The 16,855-nt window shown below is 53.5% G+C and overlaps 6 non-coding genes across 6 annotated transcripts; 2 read left to right on the forward strand and 4 right to left on the reverse strand.

Annotated features, from left to right (window-relative positions):
* Positions 1-4,915: 4,915 nt before the first annotated feature.
* On the reverse strand, positions 4,916-4,987 carry TRNAG-UCC (transfer RNA glycine (anticodon UCC)). The gene has a single exon. It is a non-coding gene; the product is annotated as a tRNA-Gly (tRNA).
* A 1,890-nt stretch (positions 4,988-6,877) lies between these two features.
* Positions 6,878-6,959, forward strand: TRNAS-AGA (transfer RNA serine (anticodon AGA)). The gene has a single exon. It is a non-coding gene; the product is annotated as a tRNA-Ser (tRNA).
* Positions 6,960-7,961: 1,002 nt separating this feature from the next.
* Positions 7,962-8,034, reverse strand: TRNAF-GAA (transfer RNA phenylalanine (anticodon GAA)). The gene has a single exon. It is a non-coding gene; the product is annotated as a tRNA-Phe (tRNA).
* A 2,558-nt stretch (positions 8,035-10,592) lies between these two features.
* Positions 10,593-10,665, forward strand: TRNAK-CUU (transfer RNA lysine (anticodon CUU)). Its single transcript has one exon. It is a non-coding gene; the product is annotated as a tRNA-Lys (tRNA).
* A 1,875-nt stretch (positions 10,666-12,540) lies between these two features.
* On the reverse strand, positions 12,541-12,613 carry TRNAG-ACC (transfer RNA glycine (anticodon ACC)). Its single transcript has one exon. It is a non-coding gene; the product is annotated as a tRNA-Gly (tRNA).
* A 3,613-nt stretch (positions 12,614-16,226) lies between these two features.
* TRNAS-AGA (transfer RNA serine (anticodon AGA)) lies at positions 16,227-16,308 on the reverse strand. The gene has a single exon. It is a non-coding gene; the product is annotated as a tRNA-Ser (tRNA).
* Between the last annotated feature and the right edge of the window lie 547 nt (positions 16,309-16,855).

Below are 16,855 nucleotides of genomic sequence, written 5' to 3' on the forward strand. Positions count from 1 at the left end.
TGTTGCCAGGTTAATGGGTCTTTCCTTTCTTCAATATGTATCTGGTGTTGATTTTACCTTCAGCTGAGCTTGGTGGTGCCCTCACAGTGGGAGTAGGATAGTAGCAAAGAGCAGGAGGTGCCCTAGGGGTTTGGTTTAGTGAGGCTTAGCAGCAGCGATCTGGAAGATGGATTGCAGCAGCGATCTCCACCTGAGTGAAGACATGGCCTAATGGTGCAATTAGTTAGATGCCAACAATAACAGCCTCACTGCTGGTAACTCACAGAGGCTACATCTACACTAGAAGCTTTCTCCTTAAAAAAATATGTTAATGACGGACTCAATTGCACAAGTCATGATCTCATTTGCATATTTTCTGCCAATGGGATTGTTGTGCAAAAACAAGCAGTGTGAACATTTTTTTTGCACAAAATCCCCTTTTTTCACAAGATTCTTATGCCCCCCCAAAAGAGGTATCCTGATCTTGCAGAAAAAGGGGGTTTTGCACAAAAGGAAAACTTCCACACTGCTTGTTTTTGCACAGCAACTCCAGCACAAAATCAGTTTGCCAGAAAATATGCAAATAAGATCATGACTCATGCAAATGAGACACTCGTTAGCACCTTGTTTGCTGAGAAAATTTGTAGGGTAGCCATAGCCAGAGATTCTGGTGCTGATCATGCAATAGAAGCACATTATGTTTAAACAGCTGCCGTATGAACGTACCTGAAAGTCACAAGGATCAATGATCTGTGTGAAAGGCAGGTGGCCAGTAATTAGAGCCCCATGTATGTTGTGTGCACAAGGGAAGGTAGGAATGTGCATGGGCAGTCTGATAACGGTGTTTAGTGTGTGTTTGTAACAGGCTGCTGCCCATCTCCGGTAGATTTGGGCACCTCCTCCACCAATTGCAATACACACTAGGCCGTTCCTCCCCAGCTGGGTGTGGTTCTTGTTCTTCTGCACAGCACAGCCCGTGGAGACCAGGGACCTGCCATTGGGCTTCCAAATCACACCCTTGTTGAATGGATGGAAACAGAAACCAGACCCACAGCGGGTTTGAGCTGGCTCCAGCTGAGGGACGGGTTTGCCTGGTTTATGGGCATTGGCACAGGACAGCAGTAAGGGTTCGTATTCATTTATTTAATATCCAAAAAAATAGAAACCTAGAATGTAATGGAATTGGAGAGATAAATTTTTCCATTGAATGGTCAGTTGGATTCAAAGTAACGCTCATATAATTTGTAGTCTATCACTGAGCTACACTCCCCAAAGTTTGCACTGTTCCGAGTTGAGAAGGGAACAAGAGGCTTTTGCAGCCCACACACCCCTGGGCCTGTCTCCATCACTTCTGCCTCTTCCAGGTGAAGGGAGGCCGCTGGGCCCAGCATCTTTCTACCCAACCAGGGCCGGCTTTTGGGGAGAGGGAGGGGCCACTGGAGCTGCTTGGTCCCCTGGCTGTGTCCATGGGGAGGTGGCTCTGCTGAAAGCCAGACTGGTTTTCCTATTGTTAGGCAGGACCCTGCAATCCATGTTCTCTCCTGCTTTTGTAGCCTCTGTTGCCTTCTGCAGGTGTCCCTTATGGCGGGACAGGCATGTTCTTTTCAGGGTCTGGGTACCATGTTGCCCTAGGAAGGGATGTGGCCAAAACACAGGCTTTGCTGTGATCAGGATTTGAACCTGCACAGGGAAACCCTATTGGATTTTATAAGGCCAACGCCTCAAGCACTCGGCCATCACAGCTCTAAGTAACAGCATGCCAGGGAAACTCATAAATAATCTCAGTGCCCAGGCCTGACTTCACCTGACCCACAGAATTCACTCAGCAAACCATTTCACCCGTCATGCAGAGGAGTCCTGGCTGTTCTGGTCTGAGGCTGGCTTAGAGGGGAGTGCTGCTTCCAGGTCTCCCTCCTCCTTCTTGGTCTTCTTCCTTCCTTTCCCTCCTTCTTCCTCTTCTCGTTTCCCCTTTTCCTTCTTCTCCCTGGTCTCCTTGGACCCCAGTTTATACAGTGAAAATTGAGTCCTACTTAACCAATTATTTTAATATGATTTTACTAACCAAAGCTAACATACTATTATGATTTACCTAACCAATCACACTCCACCACCTTTGTTGATTTTCCCCCAGCAAAATTAATGATACAGCCGACAGAAACAGCTACAATCCAGACAGTGATCACACAGACAAACAATAGGAAAGTGAAGAGAATAATCATAGAGTTCAAGTGGAAACCTCACAAAGGAGATTCCAGGCAGCCAGGCCATGGGGGTCTCTGAAATTGCCCATGTCCTGCCTGGCTGTTGCTAAGGTTGCTCTGTGAGGTCACTGCCTCCCAGCCAATAAGCTGAGGTGTAAAAGTTCCTTGTGATGTCACTGCTGCCTTGCAGGCTCATGTCCTGCCCCTGGCCAGCCCCTTCACATGTGTGAGCTGCTCCCCCTCTGCCCCTGTCACTCAGGGCTGGTTCTGGGGCTCAAGCAGGGAACATCAGAGGCTGCTCAGGGGGCCACATTGCTAGGCCAGGGGCCCTCCTGTGGGGCTGTGAGTGTTGCTGTCCCTGCTGTACAGACAGGGCCATAGAGCCTCAGGAGGCTGTAGCCGTGGGAGACACTTCCCTGGTTTCGGGAGGGAGACGAGACGTCAAGGCCCATGACTCGGAGCCAGCTACAGATACCCATGGAAAGCTGATTTTCAGAGGGGTGTGATCAGCCCTTCCTGTGTATCTGGCTTCTTCAAAGGGGCTTAATCAGGAGCTAAAAGTTGAAGAAAGGAGATTTAGAAGGGAGAATTTCTTTCCCTGACAGTCTTTTCTGTGTGCCCCAGTGGCCTAATGGACAAGGCACTGGCCTCCTACCAGGGGTTTTGGGTTCAAGTTCCATCTGGGGTGACAGTTTCTCTCACTGGCAAAGAGTTTACATTTCTCTGGTCTCTGAAACAATTAACATGGATGCTCCACAGTTGCTCGCTCTCTCCCTCTCTGCAGAAGTTGTTCAGACCCTGCACCAGCAAATGCTGGTGTAAGATGCAGATCTGAGTGCTAAAAGCCCAGGTATTCAACGTCAGAATGAAGAGGCACATTTTGCTCTAGAAGGCCCAGGAGTGACAGCCTGTGGCAGAGCAGGGTCTGTCTGGAGACAAAGTGGACCTGAGGATGAGAAGGCCCATAAGAGGCAGAGACTCCAGAGCAGTGGGGTGGTTAGTTATTTGGTCTGGTAAAAGGACAGAAAAACCCCAGGCCCTGAGCATGGTGCGGGTGAAGCCCATGGGGCAGTTTGCCTGGTGGGGTTTGGAGCGTGGAGCTGTGAAGCTCTGTGAGTGGATAAGGTCCCTGGCTGAGCTGTGCCCCCTGCCGTGTGTGTGACTCAAACTGTCCCACGTCCCCTTTTGTGTGTCTGTTGCGCTTCCAGCTTCTTTCCTCAGGTATGTTCATCCGGCAAAGACCCCAGCAGGGATCTTGTATCTTCCTTTGTGCAGCTCAGCCACAGACACAGCCAGGGCTGGAAGGAAATTGCTGCACTTTGGGAGTCAAAGGTGTTGTCTGGGACCACAGAGCAATTTCACCCAATAGCTTGAGGGGGGCACCATGGCTTAGCTTGCTCCTTCTAAACAGAAGAGCCTGGGTTCAACTCCCAGGGGTGCCTTGTTGCTTCCTTTGCTCACATTTTCCCAGGTCCTTCTGGGACACAGAAGAGGCCCCCCCTGGCCACCCATGGAACTGCTGGGCTGACCCAGGGCCTGAAAGGGGCTGTGGCTGCTGCTGACAGGGAAGAAGCTGGGAGGTAAGATGCTGGCAGCAAGAGATTCCAGCTGCCTCTTTGCCCTGGGTCTCAGTGCACCATGCCAGCCAGCAGCCACCTTGACCAAATGTCAAACCAGCTGGACTAGCCAGCCCACGTCACAGTGAGTCACTAGTGGCCCTGTCAGAGAAGAGCCATTGGCAGCTGCAGAGACATCCCTTCAGCTGCCGGACACGCCTTTTTAAAAGGGCTATTTGTGAACTGTGCTTGGGTTGGCTGGCTAGTAAAATTGGTTAGTGCATGAAGCTAGTAATGCCAAGGTCACGGGTTCAAGCCCTGTGCTGGCCATAAATATGTTTGCTGTGGTGACTGTTCTACCCCTGTCTCCCTCCTTCAGCTGCCTGCTATGGACAGGGAAAGAGAAATAGGCACAAGACTGTGAGCTTTTCTAGAAATAGGCCAGAAAACTGGTAAGAGGAGGCTCCAGCCTGCACAGACCCAGGGGCTAAAAGGGCCTTGTCCTGGCTGGCTTCCCCCAATAGCAGGGAAACTCTTCTCTTCCCTCTATTGTGGGGCTACTCGTGGGCCTGCTGGCTCAGCTGTTTAGAGCTTGATGCTAATAATGCCCAGGTCACGGGTACAAGCCCCATGCAGACCCCACAACAGCCAAATTAGTTTTGTTTGAGCTGCTCCCCACGAAAAGCCGTGAGAGGGAGCCCTTGGCTGTGGGACCCACTTGTGCCTGTTGTTCAGGGTTAAATAAGCTCTTCCCCAGGAGGCTGCCTGTTCTCTTCCCACCTTGCATTGGCTGGGAATCAAATCAAGCAAGGGGCAGCAAACGCCAGGCACCATCATAGTCTGGGCCACAGATAATGACCCTCTTGGAGCTGTGATCCCAGGAGGAGTCTCTGCAGGCCCTGCAGTCCATGCGGAGGAATGCCGACATTTTTGGCCAAATGGCCAATGGTCTAGCAAAGAAAGGCCACCTCCCTCCTACCCCCGCATCCTACCAAGTCAGAGCCAAGGTCAAGGAATTGCGGCAGGGGTATGTGAGGGAGGAACCGCATTACTGTGCATGCTCTCGGAGAGGATGAAGAGCGGTGAGAGGCAGCCCGCAGCTGCAGAACCCATTTGTGCCTGTTTTTTCAGGGTTCAAATAAAAGCTCGGCACGGTGCTTTGATGCTCCCTCTTTACATTGCATTGGCTGGGAATCGAACCCAGGTCAACTGCTTGGAAGGCAGCTATGCTCACCACTATACCACCAATGCCTGCCTGCAAAGTTTCTGGGAAAATTTGTGAGGAAATCCTACATCTGCCATGAGGTTAGCCAGAGGCGAGAGGGTGTCTGTGTGGTTTGGGTAAAGCAGAACTTCTTAGCTATTAGGCAAAGACGAGAAGTGGTGACGCTGGGGGAGTGGCTGCCCTGCACTCTCCGTGGTGTGAGGAGCCGGGCAGGAGAGGAGTCCCAGAGGTTGTTGGGTGGGAGAGTAGAGTTTATCAGACTTTGGGCTAAGCTCTAGAGCAGCCAAGGGAGAGGTGGGGAAGTGACTTCTGGATACTTTTTGTGGCCCAAGGATGCGGACCAAGAGCGTCCTTGTGTTTTTTGCCGTAAAGTGTTGTTTCTGGGTCCTTTGCCTAAGATCGAGCGCTTCTGCCTTTTGGAGAGCCATGTCACAGGCACAAGCCCCCAGAGACCCCTCCAGGGACACATCACAGGACCAAGCAGGGGGCAGCAAACACCAGGCACTGTCAGTGTCTGGGCCAGAGATAAAGACCCTCTTGGAACTGTGATCCAAGGGGGAGTCTCTGCAGGCCCGGCAGTCCAGGGGGAGGAATGCAGACATTTATGAACTTAAAAACATAAAAACGGCCGTACTGGGTCAGACCAAATGTCCATCTAGCCCAGTGTCCTGTCTGCCGACAATGGCCAGCACCAGGTGCCCCGGAGGGGGTGGACCAAATACAATGATCAAGCAATTTGTCTCCTGCCATCCGTCTCCAGCCTCTGACAAACAGAGGCCAGGGACACCATTTTATCCCCTGGCTAATAGCTTTTATGGACCTAACCTCCATGAAATTATCTAACATATGGTCCAATGGCTGATGGCCTTGTAGAGAAAGGCCACCTCCCCCCTCCTAAATCCTAGACCAAGTCAGACCCAAGGTCAACAAATAGCGGGAGGGGTATGTGAGGGCCCGTGAGGGCAGGTCCCGCTCTGGGGAAGCACCACAGCACTGTGCATACTGTGAGGAACTGGACCGACTCCTGGGGTGTGGGGAGCCCCTGTCTCCAGGGAGAGTTGTGGAGTCTGGCATGGAGACACCTGGGCAGCAGCAGCTGCAGCTTCAGGATGACAACGCTGATGTCCTGCAGCGCCAGGGGATGCAGGAGGACTCCCAAACATCTTCAGGCAGCGGGGAGGGAACCTCAGGTGAGTGCTGGGAGGTTGCAACACACAGGACATGTCGACACTTGCAGTCTCCTTCAGGAGAGGGATGCAAATGGAGACATTCGAAATTGTAAATGAAACCGGGATTTAAATATCCTGTGCTATATTTGCATAATCGTGTCCGGGTGCTGTTTCAAAATACTTTATTATGAAATAAAAAACAACGTTTAGATGCAGTTATTTGGGGAGAAAACCCTTCTTCTGAAATAACCCTTAAACACTCCCCTCTGGTCTGGATCTAACAGCAGTGTCAGCGTTTGCTAGTCGGGGCTCTGGACAGCACCTGCACAGAGGGAGATGGCAACTGCGGGACGCTCTGGCCAACTGTCCCAATGTCTCACAGCAGAAAAGAAAACAAAAGAGGCCAATGCAAACAGCCCCTGGTAGCGAGGGAGTCAGCACGTCGGTGGGTGGGGCAGAGAGCTGGGGGCAGATTTTGACTCTAACTAGCTGGGTGACCTTGGCCCATTCAGTGAACCTCTCCCTGTCTCCATGGCCCTGTCTGTACAGCAGGGACAGCAACACTCACAGGCCCCGCAGGAGGGGGCTGGTTCAATGCTTCACCCCAAGGCCCAGCAATGAGCCCCCAAGCTTGCCCTGTTCTGGAGCCAGGTTTGCTGTGTGAATTCTGTGGGGCGGGTGAGGTCAGGCCTGGGCACTGGGATTATTTACCACTTTCCCTGATCCTGGGAAACTGCTGATTTCATAGCTGTGATGGCTGAGTGGTTAAGGCGTTGGACTAGAAATCCAATAGGGTTTCCCTGCGCAGGTTCAAATCCTGCTCACAGCGAGACCTGTGTTTTGGCCACGCCCTAACCAGGGCAAAAAGCTGCACAACCCATAAGCCACTCTCCCCAACCCCAGTCAATCCTTTTCTGCGCCTTCCAAGAGAGACACGGGGCATGATGCCTTGTTATGGGTCCCTGGGCTCTAGGGAAACGCTCAGCTCCTGCAGCCTCTGCCCCTTGCTCAGCCCTACCCCATGGCGCTGCTCTGCTCCAGTGTGTCATAGGAGTTGAGTGAGAGGATGGAGCGTCTGGGCCTCCCCCAAAGGTCCATCCATGAAGGGCAGAAATGTTGGGGATATGATGTGGGTCACTCCTTCCGAGGCACACAGCCCCCCCCCTTCCCTGTGTTGGGAGCAAAGGGTCTAGAGAAGTATTGGGGGGGGGGGTCTTGTTCCCTGCTCTTGCTCTGCCTTGGGCAAAGAATTAGTAACAGAATATTTGTCCAAGTTTATGTACAGAAAAAAACTGACAAGCATGTTTCTGTGGGGTGGTGGTTATCGTGTTTGCTTAATGTGGAAAAGGCTCCTGGTTCAAAGCCAAGCAGAAAGTGGGAACAGGGGTTCTGCTCCTATTTGTGGCTCCCCAGGTAAACAGAGCCCCTGCTGCCTGGGATAAGCCCAACTCCCAGTCTGTGTAAAGGAAGGAACAACAGGAGCCCTGCCCTAGAAAGGAAGGGGCCAGTGTGTGTGAGTGCATGGCCCAGACAGACAGCCCCAGGGTGCAAGGGCAGAGCTGCTGGACATCTCTAGTGGTCCTGAGGTGGGGAGACATGGGTGCTAGCAACATGCGCATGTGGTGCCATGTTCCAGCACTTCCAACAGGGAGTGTTTTTTGTGGTGTCTCCTGATTTCCCCCCAAATTTAGCCCTTGTACCTGCCTTGTGGCAGGATACAGACAGAGGGCCCAGGGACGCAGCTCATCTCCCCTTTTCTCCTGCAGTGCAGGTTGTGATAACAGCTCTAAGCAAATACATCAACTTGAAGTAATTAGCCCCTATTGGAGCATGCCAAAGCCTGGAATTGAACCAGGGACCTTTAGATCTTCAGTCTAACGCTCTCCCCACTGAGCTACTTTGGCTGTGATAAAAGTCCTGTGTGGCCTGTAATTCTCTGTCCAGGATGTTTTGCCGCATGTCGTCATGCCCTGCCCAGGAAGGCCAGACTGGCCTTTCCACAGTGCCCCTCCCCCACAGCCAGAGCCAAGGTTCCCTCTAAGCCAGGCCTGGGCAATACAGGCCAGCGGGCTGGATCCAGCCCATGAAGCCACCCAACATGGCAGCAAGAAGCCTCAGGCAGATTCCCTGCTCGCCCTGCCCCCACGCACAGCTGAGAGAAGGGGCTGCTGGGCCCTTTGTGTCTCTCAGCTGTAGAGGAAAAGGCTTCAGGCCTGGTCCCTGCTCCAAGCTTGTTTGTGGCCAATGGGAGCCGCCTGCTTGAAGCCCTGGCCAGTCCCCACAAGCTCTTATTCACCCAGGCGTGTGACCTGTGCCCCCTGCGCAGGGAAGGGGCTGCCTGAGAAATGTGCTTGGCTGCTGGGAGTGTCTCCCAGCCAGAGCCTGCCTCTGGCACCCCAGCCCCTCCCTTCCCTCAGCCCACTGGCCCTCCCTGTGATGGAAAAGACTTGGCAGATTTCATGAGTACAGATGAGGCTGGTTTCCCTGACTGGGAATTGAATACAGGCCTCAGCAGTGAAAGTGCAGAATGCTAACCACGAGACCATCAGGGACACATGAACATGGGCCTCTCCTTAACTACACTAGCCTTTCACAGGCCACTTTCTGTCCCCTTCAGGATGAGGCTCCATTCTCCATTGCCCAGAGGGGACAAGAACAGAAACCAAACAGAACATCAGAACAGCCAGACTGGGCCATGCCAGTTACCAAACTAGCCCAGGATCCTGTCTCACAACAGCAGCCAATTTCATTGCCCAGTGGGAATCCTCAGGACAGACAATTGTTAAGTGACCCCTCCTGTCGCCCATTCCCAGCTTCTAGAATACACCAGCTAGGGACACCTGCCCTGTCCATCCTGGTTAAATGCCATTGATTGACCTTCCCTGCATTAAATGATCCAGTTCTGTTTTAGATCAAATGTCTTGGGCTGCGCAGGCCTTGAGTCATGGTAAGAGCTGGAGGGGAATGGGGAACGGCTGCACTTTGGAATGGGAAGGGGGTGTCTGGCACCATAAAGTAGAACAGTTTCAAAACCCTTGTCATGGAGGGCACCATGGTTTAGCTGGCTGAAGCACCTGTCTTATAAACAGTGGATCTTGGGTTCAAGTCCCAGTGGTGCATTGTTGTAATCTTTACTCACTTTTACTTATGCCCTTCTGGGACACAGAAGAGACCTCCCCTGGCCACCCATGGAACTGCTGGTTCAGGAAAAGGCTGATTGGGGAGGGGTGTTTGGAAGAAGGAAACAACAGGTGAGAAGCACCTGATGCCCACATACCATGACTCTCTATGGCTGCAGGAGCTGCAGAGGTTGCTCCCTCAGGCTCTCTAGGCCCTGACCTGACCCCCTGAGGGAATCACAAGGGCGTGTGGTGCTGGCTCTCTTGTCCCAGCAATTGCAGTCAGAGCCCTGCCTTGCCAGTGCCAGCAGCCTCTGCAGGGGCTCCAGGCTTGTGGTTTCCTTCTTCCCAATACCCCTCCCCAATCAGCCTTTTCCTGAACCAGCAGTTCCATGGGTGTCCAGGAGAGGCCTCTTCTGTGTCCCAGAAGGGCATAAGTAAATGTGAGCAAAGGTTACAACAAGGCACCACTGGCACTTGAACCCAGGATCTCCTGTTTATGAGGCAAGTGCTTTAGCCATCTAAGCCATGGTGCCCTCCTCTGAAGTGTCTTTAAAATGGCTCTTTATGTTTCCAGGCAACACTTTTGACTCCCAAAGTGCAGCCATTCCCCACTTCCTTCCAGCCATCGAGTCCAGGTGGTGTCTGGCCCCCTGGGCACAGAAAGCTACAGCTCAGTGAGCAGGAGACTTTGGCTTCCTTGCCTATGGGATGCTGTTGCAGGAAGGGCTGCTCAGCAGGGGTGGGGTTCACCTGTGGAGGAAGGGAAGAGTATTTGGGTGCAGACTGGCTAACCTAGTGAGGAGGCTTTAAACTAGGTTTGATGGGGCAGGTGCCCAAAGCCCACAGGTAAGTGAACAACATGGACACCTGGGGGATACCAGGGCACAGGCAGGAGAAGATGGGAGTGAATCCTGCTACCTCTGCCATGGCTTGGCCCAGGAGGGCTGGGGTCTAGCAGCTTTTCACCCCAGCTTTGTGGGAGGCCAAGTAGGAAGGGGCCTCTGGAGGCTCATAGCCCCCTGGCCTGCTGTGTCTGTGGAAAGGGGGGAAGAGGACACATACCTCTCACTGGGGAACAGGGCGCATGGATTCCACTCGTTCCTGCAGAAAATGAAACAGGCTGAGCATTTTGCAGAGAACGGACCAGTCCCTGGAGAGATGGAAATGGGGCCGTTCCTTGTGGGGAAAGAAGTGGGTGTGTTGGGAGTGGGGTTTGAGTTCAAACCTCTCCACAGAGCAGAACCCCACATTAGGGGCAAGAAAGAGCCTTGAGACAGGCAGTGGAGAACACTTGGCTCCTGTTACACTGAGATGGGATATTAGGAACTTTTTTGCAGGCAGCCTAGCTAGCTCAGTTGGTAGAGTATGAGACTCTTAATCTCAGGGTTATGGGTTCAAGCCCCATGCTGGGCGGGGCCCTTCCTTAACTCACATTCTCAGCCTGTGAGCAATTGGCTCTCAGTTTTCACCAGGGTTTTAGAAAGAAAAAGTCTAGTTCTGGGGTCCAGCTTTAGTAGAACCAAAGAGAGAACCAACTGCAATTTCCATCTTCTGAGGAGAAGGGAAGAGGATTTTCTTCTCCTCAGTTCTAGCCACATCAGCCCAGGGGGGAGAAAAAATAACCCTCCGCCCACTGATTGTCCCCCGTCAGCTTCTGTAGCTTCACCTCCTTCCACAGCAGCTCCAGCTTTGAGCTACAAATCTCAAGGGGCTGGTGAGGAAATTAGGCACTTCCCTGAGAACAAGAGGCCGAGTGTTCACAAGGAGCATCCCCCTCCCCTGCAGAGCAGGGTGTTAGAAAGAGCTAGAAACAGAACAGTCAGCCAAGTTCCATCCCTTGAAATGTGTTTCTGTGGTGTAGTGGTTATCATGTTTGCCTAACACGCAAAAAGTTCCTGGTTCAAAGCCAGGCAGAAACACAGGGTCTTCTCTTATTGTGGTGCCCAGGTAACTGCAGCTGCTGCTGACCAGCCTGTTGATGAGCCCAGCGCTCATGTGACGGAGGGGGGGTAACGTCAGCTGATAATGCCCCTGGGTGCCAACCTGGGGAAGCCAGATAAATTAGGCCAGGCAGCTGCTTGTGCCTTGGCCTCCCCGCCCTGGGGGGCTGGTGCATTGGGCTGGCTCTGCCTGCTGCCTCCCTTGTGTGACTTGCCCAGTGTAACAGGCCAAATGTCGGAAAAGCCTCTTCCAAAAAAAAAAAAAAAAAAAAAAGCAGAAGAAAAAGCTGCACAAACTGGGTTTTGAAGTTTGTGTAGCTTTTCCCAGAAGAGCAGTGTAGGGCAGACAAAGCCTGAGTGTTGCTCAGCACTGGTAGGAGACAGGGAGGGATAAAACGATCTAATGTCACCTGAAGCCTTTCAGAACAACTCCCAGCCCCAGCCACAAGAACCAGCCCTTCCCTCCATCCTCACTGGGGTCAGCTGGGAACTGTCTGGACTCAGGCCCACCCCAGTTTCACCCTAAGGATTGCCTGTTCTGTAAAAGCTGTGCCCTGGAAATGAGAAAGCAGCTAAAGTGACACTCGTGGGACTTGAACCCACAAACGTTGAATGTCTAGCTGGGCTCACATGAATCACTGCAGCTTAAAATAGTGATAGAAAAGTAGCCATGTTAGTCTAGGGTAGCTGAAACAAAATACAGAAAAAAACCAGTTTCTTGCCATTTTAACTCAGAAAGGACATTATCTCAATGACTTAATTACCTGCCTCCTGCTTCAAAAGCCTTTTAAAACTGCACTTGAAAGGGAATCCTCTGAACTGTTATTCATGCTAAAATTCGACACTTTACGGCGGGGTCCTAACAAAGACTCTAGTTATCTTACCCATTACAAAGATAGCTTCCCCAATTATCACCTCTAATATCATTAGCTCACAGACATTTACCTTCCCCCCGCATCCCCGTTCTGTTCTGAAATTTGATTTGTCCTTTTCATATGTGTTCGGTTTTTTTAAGTGTATCCTTTGCTATATATGGTTGTGACAATTTTCTTCCACTATTTGATCTGAGGAAGTGGGTCTGGCCCACGAAAGCTCATCATCTAATAAACCATCTTGTTAGTCTTTAAAGTGCTACATAGTCCTGTATTTTGTTGCAGCTTAAAAGTCCAACATGCTTTCCATTGCACCACAGAGCCTGATATCTCTACTCTCTGCTTTGCAGCACGGCAATTGCTGGTGGCAAAGAAAGGGGATCCAGGTCTGTCTCTTTTGGGAGAGCAGGTAGGAAGAGGGAGGGGGCCACTGAGCCCCTGACAGTGAAAATAAGGGATAAGAGCTGAGCTGAAGTTGGAGAATGTGGGCATTGATCCCACTGCCTCTTGCATGGTAAGCAAGCGCTCTACCACTTGAGCTAATTCCCCTGCTGCGTCTGCAGAGGCCTTCTTGGAGGCACTTCCCTTCTCCACAGGGACGTCTGTCATCTAGGTCAGTTAGTCGTGGGAAAGGAAAAGGCTCTGAAAAGGCCTCAAGGGCAACTCTCAAGGAGACTCCCAGTAGCAAAGCCATGGGGGGCGGGGGGGGTCTCTGAGATGGCCCCTGCCCTGCAGCCTGTCCCACCTGGCCACTGTCATGGACTCTCTGTGAGGTCATCACCTCCCAACCTCCTTTAGCCAATAAGCTGAGGGGCTTCAAAAGGCCCTTGTGATGTCACTGCCACACCCACCCATGCCCTCCAGGGCTAATGTCCTGCCCCAGGCAGCCCCTTTGCATGGCTGAGCTGCTCCCAGGGGTGAAAGTGACACATTTCTTACAGGGAGTCCTGGGAGATGAAGCAGCTGGAGGGAGCCAGGAGAGCAGAGGCCAGCCAGAGAGCTGAGAGTCAGAGGTGCCCAGTGCACTTTCACACCACTGGTCCCATGGTATAAGAGGGAGCACTCAGGACTCTGAATCCTGCAATCTGAGTTCAAATCTCAGTGGGACCTGCTGGGGCTCAGCTGCTTGTTACAAGGTTTAGGTGCTTTAGCTTCCATGCCCTGAGGTTCAGTAAATAGAGCTTTGTTCCTCTTGCTGGGTGTCTGAGGCCACTGGAACTCCATCTCCAGATGGAGGAGGCTGGTGGGAAGGGCCTGTTGCCATCACAGCTGCAGGGCAGGTCACCCACCTGACCCCTGAGCTCAGCCCATGCTGGAGGCAGCCAGACAGTGTGAGCGGGTCAGAGGGAGGATTGGGGGAAGGGTCCTGAGTCCTGGCTCCCAGCCATGCACCTTGGCACAAAGACCAATGGCCCCTGCACAAAGTGCATTGTGGGAATAAGAGTTGGGGCAGCAGGAAAGGGGCTGGCCCCTCAGTACCAGGGCGCAGGCAGCAGAAGATGGGAGTGAATCCTGCTACCTCTGCCATGGCTTGGCCCAGGAGGGCTGGGGTCTAGCAGCTTTTCACCCCAGCTTTGTGGGAGGCCAAGTAGGAAGGGGCCTCTGGAGGCTCATAGCCCCCTGGCCTGCTGTGTCTATGGAAAGGGGGGAAGAGGACACATACCTCTCACTGGGGAACAGGGCGCATGGATCCCACTCGTTCCTGCAGAAAATGAAACAGGCTGAGCATTTTGCAGAGAACAGGCCAGAGCCCTTCTCCTGTCCCTGGAGAGATGGAAATGGGGCCGTTCCTTGTGGGGAAAGAAGTGGGTGTGTCGGGAGTGGGGTTCGAGTTCAAACCTCTCCACAGACCAGAACCCCACATTAGGGGCAAGAAAGAGCCTTGAGTCAGGCAGTGGAGAACACTTGGCTCCTGTTATGCTGTGATGGGATATTAGGAAACTTTTCCTACACAGCCTGGCTAGCTCAGTTGGAAGCACATGAGACTCTTAATTTCAGGATTGTGGGTTCAAGCCCCATGCTGGGTGATGCCCTTCTTTAACTCACTTTCTCAACCTGCAAGCAATTGCCTTTCCGTTTTCACCAGTGTTTTAGAAAGAAAAAGTCTAGCCCTGGGTCCAGCTTTAGTAGAACCAGAGAGAGAACCAACTGCAATTTCCATCTTCTGAGGAGAATTACAGGCCAAATGTGTCAGCTCAAGTAGCTCACTTGGGAGAGTGTTAAACTGAAGCTCTGAAGGTCCCTGGTTCAATCCCAGCCTTTGCCAGGTGTTAATAGGTAATCCTTTCTAAGGTTCCCCTTTATTTAATGATCATTTCACCCTTTTTGGCCACAGCTGGGCCTGACAAATCATGTTTGTGTGACTTGCCCCTGTTCCTCCCAGCCCTTCCTGAGAGTTGCTGCTTCCTTGGCTAATGCCCACCCAGCGCTGGCACAAGGGCTGTGGCTCAGGGTGAGGTGCTGATGGGGGCACATTTGACTAGTCTCGTGTGAGCTCCTTGGAGCCAGCCAGCTGAGCAGGAGGAGAAACCCAGCAACCAGCTCAAGCAGGGTGGGAGGACAGAGACCCTCTCTCACCTGGGCACTGCAGGCAGCAAGAATTGGAGTCATCAGTGGAGGGGTGACAATGGGGGCAAGACACAGACATCTTCTCCTCCCCTGAGGAAGGGGGCTGGGCCCGGGATCCAAGTCCCTTTCAGCCCCCAGGAGAAGGGAGCTGAGAGAGAGGGGAGGGAAGAAGGTGGCCAGAGCCTCCCCCCAGCAGGCTGGGTCTGTGGGAGCAGGAGTGAGGGGGCCTGGCCCTGCTTTCCTGCCCCCTTCTCACACTGGTCTCAGAGCGTCAGCAGCCGCCCGCTATCTGGTGGGTGGGGCCTTCGCTCAGCGTTTGGCAGCCAGAGGGCTCTGCATCCATACGTAGGCCTGGCCGGCCCCCCTCTTGTCCTGCCTCGGTTGCTCTGTGGCTTCTGAGCCTTCCCTTGGAGCTGTCAGCACCAGCCCCCCCGTGCTCAAGGTGCCCACAGGAGGAAAGGGGATCTGGGCTCCAGTCTGAGGCTCTTCCTGCCTCCTGCTTTCCCCTGGTTCCTGCCTGGCCCTGGGCCTCTTTCCTGCCAGCCCCACGGGGGCCAGGGGAAAAGCAGGGGGGTGGGTACAAGGGCCACATTTGTGGGCATCAGGTGGCACCAAAAGAAACGCTCCCTGTCGGCCTGGCTGGAACATGGCGCCACATGAGCAATTTGTTGGCACCAACGTGCCCCCCTGGCCAGTCTGAGCGGGGAGCCAGGGACGGTCCCTGCAAACCTGGGGCCATTGGCCAAGGCTGCTGCTCTTGTGTCTGTGCTGGGACCCTCTGGGCCTCAGGAGCGCTAGAGATGTGGGGCAGCTCTGTCCTCCCAGCCTGGGGCTGCCTGTCTGGGCAACGTCCTCACACACACTGGCCCCTCCTTCCCCTCCTGGGACAGGGCTCCTGCCGTTCCTTGGCTACTCAGCCTGGGAGTTGGGCTTATCCCAAGCACAGGCCAAGCAGCAGGAGCTTAGCTGGGCATTAAGGGAAGCTGCAATAAGAGTGGAGCTGCCTGGCTTTGAACCAGAGGCCTTCTGCATATTAACTAAACACAACAACCACTACCCCACAGAAACATGCTTGAACGGCTTTTTTTTTCTGTACATAAACTTGGACAATAATTCTGTTACTAATTCTTTGGCCAAGGCCTGGGGGCAGAGGCAGAGCAAGAGTAAGGAACAAGACACGCCCCCCCCCCCCCACACACACACACGATACTTCACTAGACCTTTGCTCCCAACACAGTGGTGCGGGGGGGAGGCTGTGTGCCTGGGGAGGGGTGACCCACATCATATCCCCAACATTTCTGCCCTTAATAGATGGACCTTTGGGGGCAGGCCCAGACGCTCCATCCTCTCAACTCCTATCACACACTGGAGCAGGGCAGCCCCCAGGGGTAGGGCTGAGCCATGGGGTGCTGGGCAAGGGGCAGAGGCTGCAGGAGCTGAGAGTTTCCATAGAGCTCAGGGACCCATAAGGAGGCACCATGCTCTGTGTCTCTCTCGGAAAGGCGCAGAAAGGGATGGACTGTGGATGGGGAAAGTGGCTCAGGGGTTGTGCAGCTTGTTGCCCAGGTTAGGGGTGTGGCCAAAACACAGGCCTCGCTGTGAGCAGGATTTGAACCTGCGCAGGGAAACCCTATTGGATTTCTAGTCCAACGCCTTAACCACTCGGCCATCACAGCCACAAGTGCAGTAGTGCCCCAGGGCCAGGGAAACTGGTAAATAAGCCCAGTGCCCAGGCCTGACTTCACCTGCCTCTCAGAATTGACACAGCAAACCTGGCTCCCAGAGCACAAGGGGGCTAATTTTACAGCACGTCTGGGCCCTGGGTGTTTCTCTGCCTCCTGCTTTCCCCTGGATCTAGCCTGGCTCTGGGTCTCTTTCCTGTCAGCCCCACGGGGGCCAGGGGAAAAGCAGGGGGGCGGGTGCAACGGCCACATTCATGGGCATCAGGTGGCACCACAAGAAACGCTCCCTGTCGGCCTGGCTGGAACATGGCGCCACTTGAGCATGTTGTTAGCACCAACGTGCCCCCCGGCCAGTCTGAGTGGGGAGCCAGGGACGGTCCCTGCAAACCTGGGGCCATTGGCCAAGGCTGCTGCTCTTGTGTCTGTGCTGGGACCCCCTGGGCCTCAGGAGCGCTAGAGATGTGGGGCAGCTCTGTCCTCCCAGCCTGGGGCTGCCTGTCTGGGTGACGCCCTCACACACGCTGGCCCCTCCTTCCCCTCC

This window comes from Pelodiscus sinensis, chromosome 19 (assembly GCF_052426305.1).
Source record: "Pelodiscus sinensis isolate ZL-2025 chromosome 19, ASM5242630v1, whole genome shotgun sequence".
NCBI lineage: Eukaryota > Metazoa > Chordata > Testudines > Trionychidae > Pelodiscus > Pelodiscus sinensis.